The following is a 21,079-nucleotide window of genomic DNA, read 5'->3' on the forward strand; positions in this document are numbered from 1 at the left end:
AAAAAAGATAGATTACTATGTCTGTAAAATTAGGCATGAACTATTAGCAGTTTTTATGTTTCATATTTTTGGATATAAACAACTGTAAAAGTGTCTTGGTAAAACATTTTCCATCTGCACGCACACAATGAAATACAAAATTTGCTTGGAAGTATCTCAGTTGTATGCAAGATTATGATGATGAAAATTATATATTATTTCTCCCACTAAAAAATGTTTGCCAAAACATTTTTCCATGTCCTTTTATAAGTTGACCAAGATTCAGTTGGAATCTCACAACAGACTGCGGTATCCTGCCTCCTACCCGAGGATCACAATCTCCCGGGTTTATGGAAGTAATGTATGTCCTGTGAGTATGCTCACAGGTTTGCAGAGCTGTTGAATTGTGAGTGGCTTAGCCAGCCATGTGATGTTCACAAGACTCAATAAAATCTCAGCCAGTTGGGTTTAGGGGATCCACGATGAGACATAAGAACATAACATAAGAACATAAGAACATAAGAATTAGGAACAGGAGTAGGCTATCTAGCCCCTCGAGCCTGCTCCGCTATTCGACAAGATCATGGCTGATCTGGTCGTGGACTCAGCTCCACTTACCCGCCTGCTCCCCATAACCCTTAGTTCCCTTATTGGTTAAAAATCAATCTATCTGTGATATGAAAACATTCAATGAGCTAGCCTCAACTGCTTCCTTGGGCAGAGAATTCCACAGATTCATAACCACCTGGGAGAAGAAATTCCTTCTCAACTCGGTATTAAATTGGCTCCCCCATATTTTGAGGCTGTGCCCCCTAGTTTTAGTCTCCCCGACCAGTGGAAACAACCTCTCTGCCTCTATCTTGTCTATCCCTTTCATTATTTTAAATGTTTCGATAAGATCACCCCTCATCCTTCTGAACTCCAACGAGTAAAGACCCAGTCTGCTCAATCTATCATCATAAGGTAACCCTCTCATCTCCGGAATCAGCCTAGTGAATCGTCTCTGTACCCCCTCCAAAGCTGGTATATCCTTCCTTAAGTAAGGTGACCAAAACTGCACGCAGTACTCCAGGTGCGGCCTCACTAATACACTAGGCAGGTGGTTGTGAGCCTGGTGGGGGAACTGGTAATGTGTAGTGTGATTGTTAAACCGTTGCTAATAAACCAAATAGTTCTTAATAACAATGTGTTGCTATGAATTCTTGAGCAAAGAACCCATGAAGCAAATACATTACAACAGACAGAGATCTGACTGTGTCAACATTTCTCTTGTTCTTTTTCATTGAGGGTGAGGAATAAAACCAATAGACAGCCAAAGAGGTGGAGCTCTAACATGATAGTGAAATCCTTTTGAGACTCTAGAGCTATACTAATAATAAAACACTTTCAGAACTGCAGTAGATATTGGATCAGCTGCATCACTGTTGCTGTCGTTTGTTGTAACTTACCTCTATAGTGACTGCTGATGTAAGAACATATAAGAATTAGGAGCAGGAATAGGCAATTTGGCCCATCAATAAGATCATGGTTGTTCTTCTACCTCAACTCCACCTTCCTGTACTATCCCTATATCCCTTGATTCCCTTTGTATCTAAAGATTTATTAATCTCTGTCTTGAATATACTCAATGCCTGAGCATCTACAGCCTTCTGGGGTAGAGAATTCCAAAGATTCACAACCATTTGAGTGAAAAAAAAGTCTCCTCATCTCAGTCCTAAATGGCCAAACCCATATTCTGAGACTGTGACCCTGGTTCTAGACGCCCCAGCCAGGAGAAAGATCTCTCCTCATCGAGCAATCCCCTCATCCCAAGAATCAGTCAGGTTATCCTGAGTTGCACTCCCTCTAAGGCAAGTATATCCTTCCTTGGGCAAGGAAACCAAGGGGTCGAAATTGCTCACCGTTGGAAATGGGACGCACCTACCCTGTTTCTATTGTTTTTACCAGCGCGGTGGACTCTTGAACAAAATTCCGCTCTTTGGCTTTTTTTCCCCCAGCAGACGGTCATAATGGGGGTGGATGTGTAGCGATAAGCGGAGGTCCGCAGTCTGGAGGGGCGGGAGTTGCGGCAGTCAATTATCACGGTGTCGCGCCACCATGGGGGCTCTTCCCTTCACTTAAAGAGGGGAGCTGTCCGATTCTTTAAGTTCGGTCCACTGGGCCACCAGGGAGGGTTTCGGCCAGAGCAGTGGCATGGAACCCAAGAGGGGTTGCCAGGCTGCCTGGCCGAATTCGGGACATAACTGTCAGCCTGACATGGCAGCCTTGCCCATCTATCCCCTCTGCCCTATGAGAATTCTACTCAATCCTGGGCCTCTGCTCCTCAGCCTGTGCATGGCACTACCGAAGATATAGTAGTATATTCTAATAAATAAAATTTAATATGTTTCAGGTTCAGGAAAATCAAATATAATAAGGGTGATTCTATGCTCCTGCACTTCCAATGGGGAAGCCATTCTCTTAGCAAATGGGGTCTGAGACACAGCTTCAATATTCAAGCCCCAATTCTCCAAGACCAGGCACCCATCGAGTGCACTTCCTGCTGGGATCACAGTATCACTGTTAATCCCATTTGAAAATTTTCCCTCAATTTTTTACATGCAATATGTGTGACCTGCTGGAATAATAGGTACCATAAACATGGTGGCAAGATAGCTACTGTTTTTAAACTGATTCTAACATTATTTATTAACACTTCTCAAATTTTATTCCCTCCTAAAGCCTGTTGGGATATGGTTTCACAGTCATCAGCTACGCTTTGATACCTCTCTCAAGTGACGATTCGTCACGTGAACCTAGGCAGTAAGCCAGGTATTAATTGGAGACACAAGCAGCTCGGGATCTGGAGCAAAGCTTGCAGTGGTTCCCAACTGTTTATTCGTCATAGGGGTATCACAGCTGAGCCTAATCCTGTCTTTGCCTGATGCCCATACTTTCCAGTAGCGGTCAGTGGATCGCGATCAAGAGCAGGAAGCCTGACAGACTTCCTCTACTCGCACAAAGATTTTAAGATCAGTTGTAGAACTCTACCACTGAAGTGCTTGAGATGAGCTGACTCAGCACAGACAGCAATCAAACTTGAGACTTTCCTGGCATGAAAGGCTCAGTTGTCCGTTAAGTACAACAATTACCAGTTGAGTATTCATGTCGCAACCTTATTTAAAAGTTCAAAATCCCAAAGCAACCTGAAATCCCATGTGCCTTACAAATTGGTCCCTAACATGTTCAATGGTTTACAAAATAATTTGAAGGAAGAAAAGCAATAAATTGAAATGATACTAAAAAATTGTTTCCAGTATTGTAATATTTAGCTTATTAGATTCACTCGTTTGTTATTTTGGTTCATGTACTTAAATTGATTTTCCAGATTATGGAGTTACATAGTGTAAAGTTTCTTGCATCTATATTCTTCCATGCACATTTTGTATTGTTAATGAGTTTTAAACTCTCATTTGCCATTATCATTAAATTGTAAGCTTTAATAGCTGTTGAGTTGTACTGAATTTAAATACAGTTCAAGAAGGACATGGGATGAAATGCATCGATTAACCTATACTTTACTTAAAGGTCTGTGATAATGGAGGTTCAGAAAATGCGATGGGCACAGAGGTGAAATTTTATTCTAATGAGGTGCATGGAAAGTGTTGGTTTGAGGTGTAATCAACAGAAATATGCGTGGGAAAATGAGCAAGACATAAAATTAGATAAAAATGGTAAACGAACACTTGTAGTTCAATTTGAATGCATTAACACAATGAAAAATGTGAAGTAGTCGATCGTTAATGCATTACAGATTCAGCGAAAGCAAAACGGACACTAAATGCACAGTATTGACTGTCAGCCATCAGAGACAGCTAAAGACAATAGTTATTACAGGATATCAAGTTGCAATATACCTCCATTCAAAAGCCGCTTTTTATATTTTGTTTGTCTTCAAAAAGCTTTATTTTTTTACTTTAGATAAAAACTATTTAAACTGACAATTTATTGAGTGTTCAACTACTGCCAGAGTGCCAGATTAAACTGAAAAGAAGGAACCTGGGCCTGGAATTTCCTTTGCATTTGCGGCCATTATTGCGCAAACAAATTATGTGTCTTAAAAAAATCTTTGAATTTTGGTTGTAAGTAGGTTACATGCATAACTACAGTACGCCCATGTCTCTGAGCTTTTTTATCCATCAAATCCTCGGTCCGAAAAAATCTCTGGCCTCAAAACTGGCCATGCCCCCGGCACTCAAATGCGAGTATCCTCCAATTACACTTGTTCGTGGAGTGGGTCGGGGTAACGGAGAGATCAGAATTTTCAGGCGCAGCAGGAAACAGTCATTTTTCTCATCTTTTTTTAAAAAGAATTTATCCTCCCTGAGATCTGCTCTGTTTTTCCTCGCTTTCTTTCAGTGAATTTTTATGGCATAAGAAAAGTCACATTAAAATTGAAAAGCTTACCCAATTGCAGGTTCTTAAACTTCTGTGCTTAAATTTCAAGTCTCAAAGAAGACATAAACATAGAAACATAGAAAATAGGTGCAGGAGTAGGCCATTCGGCCTTCGAGCCTGCACCACCATTCAATATCATGGCTGATCATTCCCTCAGTACCCCTTTCCTGCTTTCGCTCCATACCCCTTGATCCCTTTAGCCATAAGGGCCATATCTAACTCCCTCTTGAATATATCCAATGAGCTGGCATCAACAACACTCTGCAGTAGGGAATTCCACAGGTTAACAACTCTCTGGGCGAAGAAGTTTCTCCTCATCTCAGTCCTAAATGGCTTACCCCTTATCCTTAGACTATGTCCCGTGGTTCTGGACTTCAAGAAGTATGGGTTCAGAATTTTCTTGGGCCCTGACTGTTCACATTGATTACCACTGTTTTAAAATCGGGCATATTCCAATGAGCTTGGTGGATACTTGGGTGTAATTTGATATCGGCATAATGGACGCAATATTGGTGTATTTTCAGGTTTAATTTCTGAGTTACATCTAAGGAAGAAAATGCTGACCCTGATATCTACTGTGAAAATACACTTCATTTTTTAATTGTAAGTTTTCTGTACATAAGTTTGATATATGCAAGTAATACGAGGTGAAATGCAGCATATTACATCTCATCTTTCCAATCACACACTCACTCTCCCCTATGCCAACTATCATTCTTGCCTGTTCTCTCTATTTTCTGCATAGGAATATTGTATTTCATGCAAACTTGTTAATCAAAAGATCACCATCACAGTTCATCCATCCAGACCTCACCTTAGCTTTGATTCAGACATGGATGCAAGAGCTGAATGCTTTGGGAGATGAGAGTGTAGCTGCCCTAGACCTCAAAACAGTATGCTACAAAATATGGTACCAAGGGGCTCTTGCAAAACTGAAGGAGGTCAGTAGGGGGGTCAAAGGGAAAAACCCTCTAGTGGAAACAGTCATACCTGAGACACAGGAAAATGGTTACAGTTGCTGGAGGCCAATTTCTGCAGCTCCAGAACATTGTTGCAGCAGTTCCTCAGGGCAGGGTCTTCTTCAGCTTCTTCATTATTAACCTCCCTCCATCACAATGTCAGGAATGGGGCTGGTCACTGAAATTCCAGAGTGTTCAGCTCCAGTCACAACTCTTTGAAAATGAAGCAGCCTATGCCAGCATAGAGCAGGATATGCAGACATGGACTGAGAAGTGGAAGGTTACATTCGTGCCTCATATTTGTCAGGCAATGACCAACTCCAACAAGAAAATGTCTAACAACCTCCCCTGACCTTGAATGGCACCACCATCATGGGGTCCCCACCATAAACACCCTGGGGTCACCCCTGACAAGAAGCTTAACTGGACCAGCCATAATAAAAGGCAAGTTTATGATAGAACCATAAAGGTTCATAGCACAGATCCATCAGTAGTGCAAGAAAGCTGGCGCATCTCCCGATTTTTTGGGGGCCATTGATTGATTTTCAGCTCAAAAAGTAGAAAAATAGGTTCTAGGGAAAGGAGCGCCTCCAAAGTGCAGTTTCCAGCGGTGTGGCTGTGTTCATTGAAGCAGAATCTCCACAGAGCAATTCAGCATGCTGGTAATGTGTTTGTAACAAGCCAGTTGATCCCTGGCCTTCTCAAAGGTTAGGGTTTGCAGCTAGGCCCTGAGAGGGGATGGAGTTGACTTTGAGAGATGGTTGGTGTGAGAGGAGCAAGGAGGGCAAGCTGCTTCACAGATGCCAAGCTGGACACCCTTATGCAAAGTGTAAGGGCAGGAGGAGACTGCTGTATCTGGTCGTGGGGAGACCAAATCACCAGCTCGTCACGAATGCATGGAGGGAGATAGTGTAAGGTTACTAATCTTCAGAAAAATGCAGACCATGAACTAAAAATTGATTGATGCAAGCTTTTGAATTAAACTGGACAATTAAGGACATCCTGTGGTCAGGAACCAAAACTGACTTCATGCATAACAACAATGGAGTTGTTACGTGAGGCCCTTAACATGATTTACCAGGGTGGGGAAAACAGCCTCTGGAGAGATTAAGTCTGTAACAAAGGACTCCCTTGAAGTGCAAGTTTTTGGGCTAACAGTATTCAGCATATGGAAATATCCTTTGCATTGTCAACTCCGTGTACAAATTTGGAGCCATACAACCTCATCACCAACCAGTTAAATGGATCGATAATTGAATTTTGTCATAGCGGGAAACTTATTCAAAACCTGGTTATAAATATACAAACACAGGATGAAGCAACAGCAAGCAGAGAACACAGGAAGAAACACAGAAGCAGGAGCAAGAGACAGAAGGACACAAAAGGAACAGGCACTGCAGAGAACGGACAGAAGAATAGCTACAGCCAGGGCTGGCGATTGCATGTCTAAAGTCAAATTTCTCTTGGCAGTCCAGTCCTGTAGTTTTTAGTTGGGTTTTGTTGCATAATAAAACGAACACTGTGTTAAGCCTAAAATTTTGTGCCACGTGTTATCCTTTCCCACTATAAGTTCCGAAGTCTAAGAATCAGAGCAGAGTAAACAAAACAAACACCCTACAATAGCAGAGGAGATCTCAGCACCTCCATTTATCAGAGGATTCCCATGCAGTGCAGGAAAAGATTTCACAACATAATCCATCTTATGAAAGTGAGTATCTCTTCCAGCAACTGCTGACCTTGCATCTGCGAGCCTCTCCTTCAACATGCTCTTATTTCCCATACTCACTGTTTAGTCACTCAAACAGCATTTCATTGTTCAAGTCTCTATAAATATATGTGTGTGTTCTCGTAATGGAGGCTCCCTTTCATGTCACACTGACAGCTGCACGTGCACTCATTTCTGATGCGTCATCACAGTGGTACTCACCAACCATGCTTTCTTTTGCAGGCCAAACTGGCTCACAATAGAGCCGAGCAAAGGAGGACCAGTGGTGGTGAGGCAGATCCTCGCAGCTCTGGAGGAGAGAGCTGAGGTGCTGGTCGCCATCAATATAGCGGCAAATGAAAGAAGGGTGGAGGCCATGCATTCCCAGATGTTGGGGACACTGACAAGGGTGCCAGGGAGTCTGTTGGAAGTGGTTAAGAGTGTGGAGGAGTCCACCTCTCGCATAGTCGACAGCTCTGCGCACACCTTGGAGTCCATCATTGCCAGTGTGCAGGTGATGGTGGATTCCCAGAGTGACTGTGCGGATCCAACTGTGATGCCGCAACCTACAGGTGATATGGCAGTTGCCATTTCAGCATGGGTGTGAAGGAACGAGCGCATCAGTACTGGATTGGAGAGGATGGCCTCGGCCCTGCTCTTATGCACTCAGGGCAACAGGACATGGAGCGTCTTAGTGCTGCCATGGAGCGTCAAACTGCTGCCATCACTGGTGGATTTGAGACTCTGGCTGCTCTCATGCAGCCTCAGTTCAATGTCACCCAACACCTCAGTGTTGCATTCACGGCTGGGTCCACCAGGGGCCACAGGGGACTTTCCAGTGTCGGCCACACCACCGACCTGACCTCTCTCAGCTTGGTGGCAGTGGTAGTGTGCCACCCCCGGGGAGTGACTCAGGCACCTCGGACCAGGATCCTAATGATGTTCTCTCTCAGGATCACACCATTCCTGACCCCAGACTTACCACTCCGCCAGTGCCTCCACACATGGCCTCGCCCGAGCCACGCTAGACTACACCCTCCCAGGAGGGTGCTGGACAGCCTGCACCCGGCCCTGACAAGGACAACAACCACAGCAGCCTTCTCAGACCCAAGGTGCAGCCACAGGGGAGATACTTAGGCACAGTGTTATAAAGTGATGCACAGGGGTAAAAAATGATTATTTGTGGTAGTTGATGGTAGTCTTTTTGTTTCTGTAGAGTTTTTGCACTGACTTTGATCATTTGATAAATCTTTATTTTTTGCCACATATATTTAGCCAGGTGTTTCATTTGGGAGTGGGCCATTCTGTGTGAAGGCACTCATTGGGATGGCCATGGAAAGTGGGAGTTGAAGGGTTATGTGAATCATGCAGCTATCAGATGTAGCTGCACCTCCCTTGCAGGGTTGCAATGGCGATGGCATCTCCTGGCTGGGTGCTGATGGGGATCCGGATCCTCCTCCTCCTCAGGTGGTACTGCTGCCTCGACCTCAAGTGGCTGTCCCCTCATGAGGGCCAGGTTGTGCAGCAAGTAGCAGACCACGACGGTTATGGAGACCCGTTCAGGAGCGTACTGCAAAGCGCTACCAGACTGGTCCAGGCAACGGAACCTGTTCTTGAGGATCCCAATGCAGTGCTCGATGATGTACCTGATGCCAGAATGAGCGCCATTGTAGGCATGCTCTGGATTCATGAATTCATGAAGGGGAAATCATGTTTAACTAATTTACTGGAATTCTTTGAGGATATAACGAGCATGGTGGATAGAGGTGTACCGATGGATGTGGTGTATTTAGATTTCCAAAAGGCATTCAATAAGGTGCCACACAAAAGGTTACTGCAGAAGATAAAGGTACACGGAGTCAGAGGAAATGTATTAGCATGGATAGAGAATTGGCTGGCTAACAGAAAGCAGAAAGTCAGGATAAATGGGTCCTTTTCGGGTTGGAAATCGGTGGTTAGTGGTGTGCCACAGGGATCGGTGCTGGGACCACAACTGTTTACAATATACATAGATGACTGGAAGAGGGGACAGAGTGTAGTGTAACAAAATTTGCAGATGATACAAAGATTAGTGGGAAAGCGGGTTGTGTAGAGGACACAGAGAGACTGCAAAGAGATTTAGATAGGTTAAGCGAATGGGCTAAGGTTTGGCGATGGAATACAATGTCGGAAAGTGTGAGGTCATCCACCTTGGGAAAAAAAACAGTAAAATGGAATATTATTTGAATGGGGAGAAATTACAACATGCTGCGGTGCAGAGGGACCTGGGGATGAATCTCAAAAAGTTAGTTTGCAGGTGCAGCAGGTAATCAGAAAGGCGAATGGAATGTTGGCCTTCATTGCGAGAGGGATGGAGTACAAAAGCAGGGAGGTCCTGCTGCAACTGTATAGGGTATTGGTGAGGCCACACCTGGAGTACTGCGTGCAGTTTTGGTCACCTTACTTAAGGAAGGATATACTAGCTTTGGAGGGGGTACAGAGACGATTCACTAGGCTGATTCCGGAGATGAGGGGGTTACCTTATGATGATAGATTGAGTAGACTGGGTCTTTACTCGTTGGAGTTCAGAAGGATGAGGGGTGATCTTATAGAAACATTTAAAATAATGAAAGGGATGGACAAGATAGAGGCAGAGAGGTTGTTTCCACTGGTCGGGGAGACTAGAACTAGAGGGGCACAGCCTCAAAATACGCGGGAGCCAATTTTAAAACCGAGTTGAGAAGGAATTTCTTCTCCCAAAGGGTTGTGAATCTGTGGAATTCTCTGCCCAAGGAAGCAGTTGAGGCTAGCTCATTGAATGTATTCAAATCACAGATCGATAGATTTTTAACCAATAAGGGAATTAAGGGTTACGGGGAGCAGCCGGGTAAGTGGAGCTGAGTCCACGGCCAGATCAGCCATGATCTTGTTGAATGGCGGAGCAGGCTCGAGGGGTTAGATGGCCTACTCCTGTTCCTAATTCTTATGTTCTTGTGTTCTTATGCTCTGCCGCTGCCCTGGGGTTCCGCAGTGGAGTGAGCAGCCAAATGGACAGGGGATATCCCTTGTCGCCAAGCAGCCAACCACAATCCTGATTTGGGTCGGTGAAGAGGGTGGGCACACTGGTCTGGTGCAGAATGAATGAATCATACCTGGGTACGTCGCATCAACTGACAGGATCCTATGCTGGTGGTCACACACAAGCTGCACATTGAGCAAGTGGAACCCCTTACGGTTGACAAAGATCTCGGGGGTGGTGTTGTAGCACCCTCAGCCTAACGTGTGTGCAGTCGATTGCACCCTGCACTCTCGGGAACCCTGCAATGTGGGCAAATCCAGCCTGCCGCTCCACCTGCTTGTCTCTCGTCATCGGGAATGAGATATAGTCCAGTCTTCTCCTGAACAGTGCATCGGTAACCTGGTGGGATGGAGCGACGTGCAGAGAATTGAAAAATATTGCCAATGTCTGCAGTGGCAGACTGGAAAGACTCCGTGGTGTATGGTGACCTTGGTCTCAACAGTCAGGGTGGTTCTGAGCCTTATGTGAGGCTCAAGATCTTCCCGCAACACATTGTAGAGCTCCGTCAGTTACTCCTTTCTGAATCTCAGCCTTCGCAGACATAGCTCATTAGGGAGCTGGAGGAAGGAGAACTAAGGTCTGTAGACCCTATGAGAGTAGGGCCTCCTCCCCCCTCCTCTGTGTTGTCCACCTCCCATGGCAGCTGGATGATGCCCATCTCCCTGGTCCTCCTCATGGTTGCGTGCCTCTGCAAGCTATTGCTGGCAAGGCTCCTGGCCCAGTATGTGGTGGTGGGGGGGAGGGGGGGTGGTCAGTATGCCTGACACTCCTTCTGATGCCATCTCCCTCCTGGACACCCTCTCTATGTGCAGGTCTGCGCACATCTGCAGGCCCTTGTGGATGTTGGGCAAGCTTGGCTGACGCTTCCCTTCCCTACTGCCTCTTTGCACATTGATGACGGCGCCATCTTCTCCTGAGTGCCGCCCTATGTCTGACAAGGTGTACAAGGTGTTCCCCTGCCAACACTGATCCCATTGTGCTTCAAGGCTGCACCCTGATAACCAGGCCTCTGGAGCACAGAAAGGCCTCCACTAATGAGTGAGAGCTGAAAGTTCTTAAAACTCACAAAAACTAACATCACTCAGCAGGTTAAATTAAAGCCAGAAAGAAAAAGAGCAAAACTTTTGAGCAAAAATAACCCTGGTTGCGGGAATCCTCCATTGTCCTCATCCCGCAGCATCACATATCACGGCAAAGTGTACCGACCCAAAAAGCTGCCGGGGACACTGCTTAAAAAACACCTCCCTTTTTAAACCTGAATAAGAATTGCGTGGCTGCGTAGCAGCGGTGCGCATCCTGATGAAGTCACTGCGGCAAAAATCCCTTTACCGCGGCTTCAGTCGGCCAATTCCAGCAGAAGTACTCACTGCTGAAAACCCCCCCGCGCTGAACATGCGTTGGGGGGGCCTGTAAGAATTCGGCAAAAATACACGTTTGGATTTAAGTGTTGGACATTGCTTCAACATATTTCTGGTTGCTGCAGAAGAGCAGACAGCTGAAGTGGGACAGGTCCAAACATGTCCCACAGGAATACACATCTGCTGGGCGGGGATGGGTCAATGGTTGAAAGCAGGAGCATCATGGTTGATGGGTGCTTTTTGTCATGTAATGGGAACCCATCAGTGAGACATTAAGTAAAGTGGCCGGTGTTCAGGCCATCGAAAGATAAAGAAAAGGATGTGGCCACGCAGACTTTTCGGAGCCACATCCAAAGGAAGAGGCCCAGTAACAGAGATAGGCTGGAGATGCATCTTGTTTTTCAGTTGAACTGCCTCAGGCAAATGGACAGTTGAACTTTTGATGCAAGAAGAAGCATCTTTGCAAGTATAAGAGACGGCAGTTTGCTGCCATCGCTCTCTCTCGCCCTTCTTCTACGCCTGCTTGCATCATCCAACACACAAGGATTGAGCACTTCATCTGGGACGGAGAGAAGAAATACCAGCTATGAACAAAGAGAGCCTCGCTATTTCAACTAGGAAGCTGACCTTGAGACTGGACTTGAATACTACAGATTGGTACAGAACCAGAAGATACGCCTCATCGGGAGAAGCAGCGAGTAAGCCAGAGGGGTAATTGGTGAGTATTTATCCCAGCCCACCTATCTTTAAGACCACCGCATAGTGTGAAAGGGTGGCGTATGTCCCAACCAAGCCTTAGGGGTTTAGTGCAAGGATCATAGGCGTACGCACATTCTGTTGGACAGATTCAGTGGTGCAACTTTGAATCCGAGCAGGGGTGTTTTAGATGTGGGTACTTTGCGTTAGGGGCCTGTTTAGATGGGCCAGGGTGTGTGTTGTACTGTGTTTTGCTGGAAAGTGGTCCACGTTTTCCAGGGCCATGCCATGGATCTGGATGACTAGGGGGCAGTGCTGTGTCACGGGGTCAGGTTGCTGGAGGACCTTTGTCTTACGGATGTTTAGTGTAAGGCCCATGCTTTCGTATGTCTCAATTAAGATGTTGACTATGACTTGGAGTTCAGTCTCTGAATGTGTGCAGACGCAAGCGTCGTCCATGTACTGTAGCTTGACGATAGAGGATAGGATGGTCTTGGATCTGACCTCGAGACGACGGAGGTTGAGCAGGTTCCCACTGGTTCTGTAGTTTAGTTCCACTTCAGCGGAGAGCTTGATGAGTGTGAGGTGGAGCATTGCCGCGAGGAAGATCGAGAAGAGGGTTGGGTGCGATGACACAGCCCTGCTTGACGTCGGTCCGGATGAGGATTGGGTTTGTGGTGGATCTATTGTTCAGAATCACGGCTTGCATGTCGTCGTGGAACAGGCGAAGAATGGCGACAAACATTTGGGGGCAGCCGAAATGGAGGAGGACGCTCCATAGTCCCCCACGGTTAACAGTGTTGAAGGCCTTTGTAAGGTCAAAGGAGGCCATGTACAAGGGTTGGTGTTGTTCCCTGCATTTCTCTAAAGATCATATCCGTTGTGCCCCGTATGGACGGAATCCGCACTGTGACTCCGGGAAGAGCTCCTCAGCCACAGGGAGAAGATGGTTTAGGAGGATTCTAGCGATGACCTTCCTAATGGCTGATAACAGGAAGATTCATCTGTAGTTGCCGGAGTCGGACTTGACCCCTTTTTTAAAGATGGTCACGATTACTGTATCTCTCAGATCTCCCGACATTCTTTCCTCCTTCCATATGAGAGAGATGAGGTCATGCATTCGTGCCAATAGTGCCTCTCCGCCATACTTTAGTGTCTCAGCAGGGATTCCATCCACTTCCGATGCCTTGTTGATCTTCAGCTGTCTTATGGCTTTTTCTACCTCGTGCAGGGCTGGGGTTTTACTGAGATGGTGGCGGGTAGCATACTGCGGGATGGAGTCGAGGACACTTGAGTCAAAGGCAGAGTCTCGGTTGAGGAGATCTTCGAAGTGCTCCTTCCAGCGGGTCCTGACTGTCTTGGTGTCATTGATGAGTGTCTCCCCATTCTTGGCCAGCAATGGTGTGGGGCCTTGGGTGCTTGGGCTGTAGGTGGGCTTGACTGCGGTGAAGAATTCTCGCACATCATGGTTGTCGGCCAGCTGCTGAATCTCCTGTGCTTTCTCCACTCACCATTTATGTCTCGGGTTTTTTGTTGGACCTTGGCCTTAAGCAGCCTGAAAACCTGCTTTGCTGCTCCTGAGTTGGGATGTTGTTTTAGGCTCAGAAATGCCCTGCGCTTGCGATTTATTAGCTCTTGAATTTCCTGGTCATTCTCATCAAACCAGTTCTGGTGTTTCCTGGTTAAGTGACCGAGTGTCCCTTCGCAGACACTGATTACGATAGCCTGGAGGGCAGACCAAGTGCTGTGGGCATTCTGCGTCTCTTGGTGTCATCAGGGTTCGCCAGGTTAGCAGTGAGGCACTGGCTGTATAGGGCTCTCTTAGCCGGGTCTTTGAGTGCCCCGGTGTTGATTTTTTTGCGACACTGCTTCTGCCGCCGTCACCACTTTAGGGTTATATTGATGATGATGATGGATCGGATTAGGCGGTGGTCCGTCCAGCAGTCATCAGCTCCTGTCATGGCGCGGGTGATGCGCACATCCGTGCGATCCCTGGATCGAACGATGACATAGTCGAGCAGGTGCCAGTGTTTGGAGCGAGGGTGTTGCCATGATGCCTTGTATTTGTCCCTCTGGCGGAACAAGGTGTTGGTGATGACAAGGTCATGTTCTAGGCACTTTGTCAGGAGCACGGTACCACTAGAGTTGGTTTTCCCTTCCCCCCTCTCTGCCGATCACACCTCACCAGAGATCTGTGTCCTTACCGACTCTGGCGTTGAAGTCACCAAGGAGGATCAGTTTGTCATCTGTAGGGACGTGGGACAGGGATTGTTCGAGGCTGGAGTAAAATTCCTCTTTGGCCTCATCTGTTGCATCAAGTGTTGGGGCATACGTGCTGATGACTGTGGCGCAATGGTTCCAGTATAGCGTGAGTCGGAGAGTCATGAGACGTTCGCTAATCCTGCAGGGGGAGTCTCTGAGGCGGTTGACCAGCGCGTTCTTGATGGCGAAACCGACTCTGTGAAGACGGCATTCTTCCTCTGGTTTGCCTTTCCACAAGGTGGTATAACCTCCCCCTTGTTCTTTGAGCTGGCTTTCCCCTGCCCGTCGGGTCTCGCTTAGGGCGGCGATGTCGACATCAAAGCGTCTAAGTTCCCAGGTAATGATGGCGGTGCGGCATTCTGGTCTGTCACTGTTGGGGTTGTCCATGAGGGTCCTGACTTTCCAGGTCCCGAACTTCATTTTAAAAGGTGGAATATGCCTGTGCGGAGTTCTTTTAACGTGGGGTGGCCATTGGACACTGGCTACCACACGGGCTTAGCAGAGTAAGGTCTTGGTCCAGTGGCAAGGGGGTCCAGGACGACTGGAGACCAGGCACCGCTGTATGAGCCTAGTTGCCTACGGCGGGATGTGAGCCGTAAGCTCGGTGCTAAGCAGCGCCCTTCGGTGAGGTGGTGAGAAAACTGAGGCCTGGCTGAGGGCAGGCATTGGGAAGGTCACATTGTGGGAGGATGAGAGGTCAAATAGATCAAAGTTCCCACAGTTATTGTGCGCACCACATGCTTGACAGAGACTCCGCCGTTGAGTGGGGCCAGCCGCCAGGACACCGCTGAAGGGGTCAAGGCCAAGACGTCGACGGTGGAGTGACGACCAGGACATCGCCGTAGTTTTGCAGGCCTCAGTGTCGCTAGTGGGAGGGCTCGTGCGTGAAGGTAAGGCCCAAACCTGAGGTTGGAGCTGGTCCAGTTGGAGGGCCCTTGGTAGTAGAGAGGTCGACCTGGAAGGTGAGTCGTGATTGGGGGATGGGGATGGGGGTGGGCAATGCAGCATGGTTTTAGGGGTAGGAAGGTACTTTGGGGGGGGTCGAAGTTAGAGCCAGAAAGAGCTTAGATAGTGGGAAGGCAAGGTTGAGGGAGAGAGAATTGAAGAATGGCAGCAGATGGCCAGAGGGAAGGATCGTTCGGGGAGAGCTCCCGAGGGTGCTGCTATCCCATCCACCATCTTGGAGAGACGAAAAAAAATTATTTGCTGCTGACAAGTTACACTACAGCAACTCATCAAGTTTGCTTCAACATCCAGTACCAAAAGAATAACAGTAGCAAGATCATGAGAATATCATTTTAAAGTTTCCCTCCAAATTTCATATCATCCTGATTTGAACACTCTTTCATTGTCACTGGTCAATATCCTGTAATTTCCCACTGAACAATATCCTGGGAGCACCACCACAACGAGGGCAGTAGTTCAACCAGAAAAACTTGTAGATGGTGAAGAGGTTTTGAGGGGTAAACTGATGGGCCACTCGTCGTAGAGTACATGAGAACGGAAGAAATAGGAACAGGAGTAGGCCATTTAGCCCCTCGAGCCTGCTCCGCCATTCAATATCATGGGTGATCTTCTATCTCAATACTTTTCTGCACTATCCCCATATCTCTGGATTCCCTAAATATCCAAAAATCTTTTGATCTCTGTCTTGAATATACTCAAAGACTGAGCCTCCACAACTCTCTGGGTAGAAAATTCCAAAGATTCAAAAGCCTCTGAATGAAGACATTTTTCCTCATCTCAGTCCTAAATGGCCGACACCTTATTCTGAGACTGACTCCTGGTTCTAGACTCCCCAGCCAGGGGAAATATCCTCCCTGCATCTACCCTATCAAGCCCTGTAAGAATTGTGTATGTTTCAGTGAGATCACCTCTCATTCTTCTAAACTATAGGCCGAATCTACTCAATCTCCCCTCATATCCCAGGAATCAGTCTGGTGAACCTTTGTTGTACTCCCTCAATGGCAAGTATATCCTTCCTTAGGTAACATGACCAAAACTGTACCCAATACTCCAGGTGTGGTCTCACCAGGGCCCTATATAATTCCAATAAGACATCTTTACTCTAATACTCAAATTCTCTTGTAATAAAGGCTTTCTTAACTGCTTGCTGTACCTGCATGTTAGCTTCCAGTGATTCATGTACATTCCTCTGAATACCAACATTTCCCAATCACTCACCATTTAAAAAATACTCTCCTTTCTATTTTCCTACCAAAGTTAATAACATCACAGTTCTCCACATTATATTCCATTTGCCATGTTCTTGCCCATTCACTTAGCCTGTCTATATCCTCTTGAAGTCTCTTTGCATCCTCCTCACAACTTACATTCCCACCTAGCTTTGTATCATCAGCAAACTTGGATATATTACATTTGCTCCCCTCATCCAAATCATTGATATAGATTGTGAATAGCTGAGGCCCAAGCACCGATCCTACTAGTTACAGCTTGCCAACCCGAAAATGACCCATTCATTCCTACTCTGTTTTCTGTCCGTTAACCGATCCTCAATCCATGAGAGTATATTACTCCCAATCCCATAAGCCTTAATTTTGTTTAATAACCCCTTGTGTGGCACCTTATCGAATGTCTTCTGAAAATCCAAATACACCACATCCACTGGTTCCCCCTTACCTATTCTGCTAGTTACAACCTCAGAAAAGTCTAACAGATTTGTCAAACATGATTTCCCTTTCATAAATCCACGTTAAGAACATAACACAACAACTAGGAGCAGGGTTAGGCCCTACGGCCTATCGAAACTGCTCCACCATTTAATAAGATCATGACTGATCATCGACCTCAACTCCACTTTCCTGCCCGATATTCATATCACTTGATTCCCCTAGGCTCCAAAAATCTATCTATCTCAGCCAGAGTGTTGACTCGGCCCAATCCTATTATTATTTTCTAAGTGCCCTGTTGCCACATACTTAATTATAGATTGTAGCATTTTCTCTACTACTGATGTCAGGCTAATTGATCTGTAGTTCCCGGTTTTCTCTCTCCCTCCTTTCTTAAATAGTCATCATCATCATAGGCGGTCCATCGAACGAGGATGACTTTTTTCCACACAAATTCACAGATGTTTCAATGAAGGATCCAATATTCCAGTTCTGAACTCCAGTTGAAGGGGTGGAAGATGCCTGTGCAGGATTTTTTTTAACGTGTGGTGACTGTTGCACATCAGTCATCACATGGGCTTGACAGAGCTAGGCCTTTATCCAGTGGCAAGGGTTAACGAAGACGACTGGAGACCTGCTCTGCTGCACAGAGCGAATGCACACACATATTGCAGTGTGACCCTGGGCTCTCTTAAGTAGTACCCTGCTTCTGTCCTGCTCTTGTAGCCATGGTTTTGATATCACAAGTTAATTATAAATGAGAAGATAATGGCATCTTAGTTCATCCATCCAGAATGGCCTTAAAGTCCCACCAATGTACCAATTGCTTTTTAAATGTTGCCAGGGTTCAAGACTCCACTACTACATTTGGTAGCCCATTCCAATGCGATTTATGTTGTGGTGGCATGGGCTATGTAATAGAAACATAGAAACATAGAAAATAGGTGCAGGAGTAGGCCATTCAGCCCTTCGAGCCTGCACCGCCATTCAACGAGTTCATGGCTGAACATGCAACCTCAGTACCCCATTCCTGCTTTCTCGCCATACCCCTTGATCCCCCTAGTCGTAAGGATGACATCCAACTCCTTTTTGAATATATTTGGGAATACTTTTGAGAATTTTCTTCAGATTTTTTTCTCCCCAGGCATTTCTCGGAGCACTCCTGGCCTGGTTCTTTAGCTCAGGATTTTCCCATGCTAATACCTAAGAGAGATGTACAACGCCTCCCTGAGTGCTGCGCCCAGCTGCCCAATTTTGATGACTGAGGCACAAACTATTCTCGGGCGCAAACTTTACCGCCCCGCCCCCATTACTGCCCCAAATCATCAAAGCCGAAAATCCAGCCCCAAGTTTTCACTCTTTGTGTGAAGAAGAACTTTGTGACCTCAACAACAACTTGCATCTACATTAGACAGAGAAACATCCCAAGATGTTCACATAGGTGTAATCAGTCGCAAATAGGTGCCAACCCAAATGAGGAAATATTAGGACTAGTGACAAAAGCCTGATCAGAGATGGGTTTTAAGGAGAGTCTTAAAGGAAAGATCAGGGTGGAGAGATGGAGGGGCTTAGGGAGGGAATTTGAGAGCATAAGCCTAGACAGCTTAAGAAATGGCCGCCAGTGGAGTGGCAAAAGGATTGTTGGATGCACAAAAAGCCAAAGCTTACGAAGTAGGAAGTGTCGATGCCATGATGAGGTTTTAATATTTGGATGAGAATTTTAAAATGGAGGTTTTGGAGAACTTGGAGCCAATGTAGGTAAGCAAGGACTGAGTTGATAGATGAGCATTATCTGGTGATAGGAGACAGCAGAGTTTTTGATGCGTTCTAGTTTATGGAGGGCGGAATGTGGGTTGCCAGCCAGGAGAGCATTGAAATAGTTGATTATGGAGGTAACAAAAGCATGGATGAGGTTTCCAGCAGAAGATAAGCTGAGGCAGGGACGTTGATGGGTGATGTTAGGCAGCCTTAGTGATGGAGAGGTTATAAATAGTTGACAGCTCAACCCTGCAACAAATAGGAAGCCACAGATGTGAACAGTTTGGTCCAGCATGAGACAATGGCCAGGGAGGGGAATGCAATCAGTGGCGAGGAAACAGAGTTTGTAGTGGGGGCTGAAGACAATGGTTTTGGTCTTCCCAATGTTTAACTGGAGAAAATCGTAGCTCATCCACGATTGGATATCGGACAACCAGTCTGACAATACAGAGGCAGTGGAGGGGTTGAGATAAGTGGTGGTAAGGTGGAGCTGGGTGCCATCAGTGCATGTGTTACCTAACTTTGTGCTTTTGGATGATGTCAGCATGGGCAGCATGTAGATGAGAAAGAGAAGGAGGACAAGGATAGATCCTTGGGGAAACTCCAGAGGTAATGATGTGAGAGGAAAGAGCCTTCACTAACAATAGAGGGAAGGTCATTGATTAAGCAGCTGAAGATGGTTGGGCTGAGGATGCTAAGTTTAGGTTTGACTGAATAAAACAAAATGTTTTATCCCAATTGCAAACCTGAACTTAAATTATGAAGCTACTGAATTATTCAAAGAATTGCTATAGTCTCCAGACATGCGCAGAAGCATGCATTCTTGCAAACATGGCAATGAACTACCTTGACTGTGGAGCAGCATGTTTCCCAAACAGCCTTTGCATAGGCTGAAATATACTTAAAAATATTCATAGCATTTGGCTTGCCAACATCATTTTATTACCTATAAGTGACGACATCCTTTTAAATTTACCCACAGAAATAATTTCCTGCCTCCCCGGAAAATTCCTAAAGTTGGGACCAATATGGGCCAAGCGTTTGGTAACACTTTGCAAATGAAGTTGGCTCTGCAAAATCAAATGGAGCAGGCTTATTAACAGTTGTGCAGTGCCCAACTAATGCCTAATTGGAGGCCTAATCGGAAAATCTACACGAGAGAAATGACGAATGATTTGAAACCAAAAGCTCCTCCCTCGTGGAAATAAAATTCATATCACAGACTGATATGAAGCTTCTATGCCACACTTTAAATACTTTACAAGTTTTCCAAATTATTGTGAAAGAATTTAGTGATAAATGGAAAAATAAAATGACACAGTAATGTTATGGGATTTCTTACCACTTATGGTGAATTGTGTCTAACAGTTCAAAGAGGCTGATGTCGAAATGAATTAAAATATACAAGTGAAAGAATTCCAAAATATATCAGCATAGATAGAGGATTGGCTAACTAACAAAAAACAGAGAGTCGGGATAAATGGTTCATTCTCTGGTTGGCAACCAGTAACGAGTGGGGTGCCGCAGGGATCAGTGCTGCGACCCCAACTATTTACAATCTATATTAACGACTTTGAAGAAGGGACTGAGTGTAACGTAGCCAGTTTGCTGATGATACAAAGATGGGAGGAAAAGCAATGTGCGAGGAGGACACAAAAAATCTGCAAAAGGATATAGACAGGCTGAGTGAGTGGGCAAAAATTTGCAGATGGAGTATAATGTTGGAAAGTGTGAGGTCATGCACTTTGGCAGAAAAAAATCAAAGAGCAAGTTAATATTAAAATGGATAACGATTGCAAAGTGCTGCAGTACAGCGGGACCTAGGGGTACTTGTGCATGAAACACAAAAGGATAGTATGCAGGTACAGCAAGTGATCAGGAAGGCCAATGGTATCTTGGCCTTTATTGCAAAGGGGATGGAGGTATAAAAGCAGGGAAGTCTTGCTACAGTTATTTAAGGTATTGGTGAAGCAACACCTAGAATACTGGTTTCCATATTTCCGTAAGGATATACTTACTTTGGAGGCAGTTCAGAGAAGGTTCACTAGGTTGATTCCGAGGATGAGAGGATTGACTTATGAAGAAAGGTTGAGTCGGTTGAGCCTCTACTCATTGGAATTCAGAAGAATGAGAGGTGATCTTATTGAAAGATTATGAGGGGGCTTGACAAGGTGGATGCAGAGAGGATGTTTCCACTGATGGGGGAGACTAGAACTAGAGGGCATGATCTTAGAATA

At 45.9% G+C, this 21,079-nt stretch overlaps 1 protein-coding gene across 6 annotated transcripts in view; it reads right to left on the reverse strand.

The window, feature by feature from the left end:
• LOC139264555 (contactin-associated protein-like 2) overlaps window positions 1-21,079 on the reverse strand; it is a 2,534,539-nt gene that overhangs the window by 623,497 nt on the left and 1,889,963 nt on the right. The window lies entirely within an intron of this gene.

Source organism: Pristiophorus japonicus, chromosome 5 (assembly GCF_044704955.1).
Source record: "Pristiophorus japonicus isolate sPriJap1 chromosome 5, sPriJap1.hap1, whole genome shotgun sequence".
Lineage (NCBI taxonomy): Eukaryota > Metazoa > Chordata > Chondrichthyes > Pristiophoridae > Pristiophorus > Pristiophorus japonicus.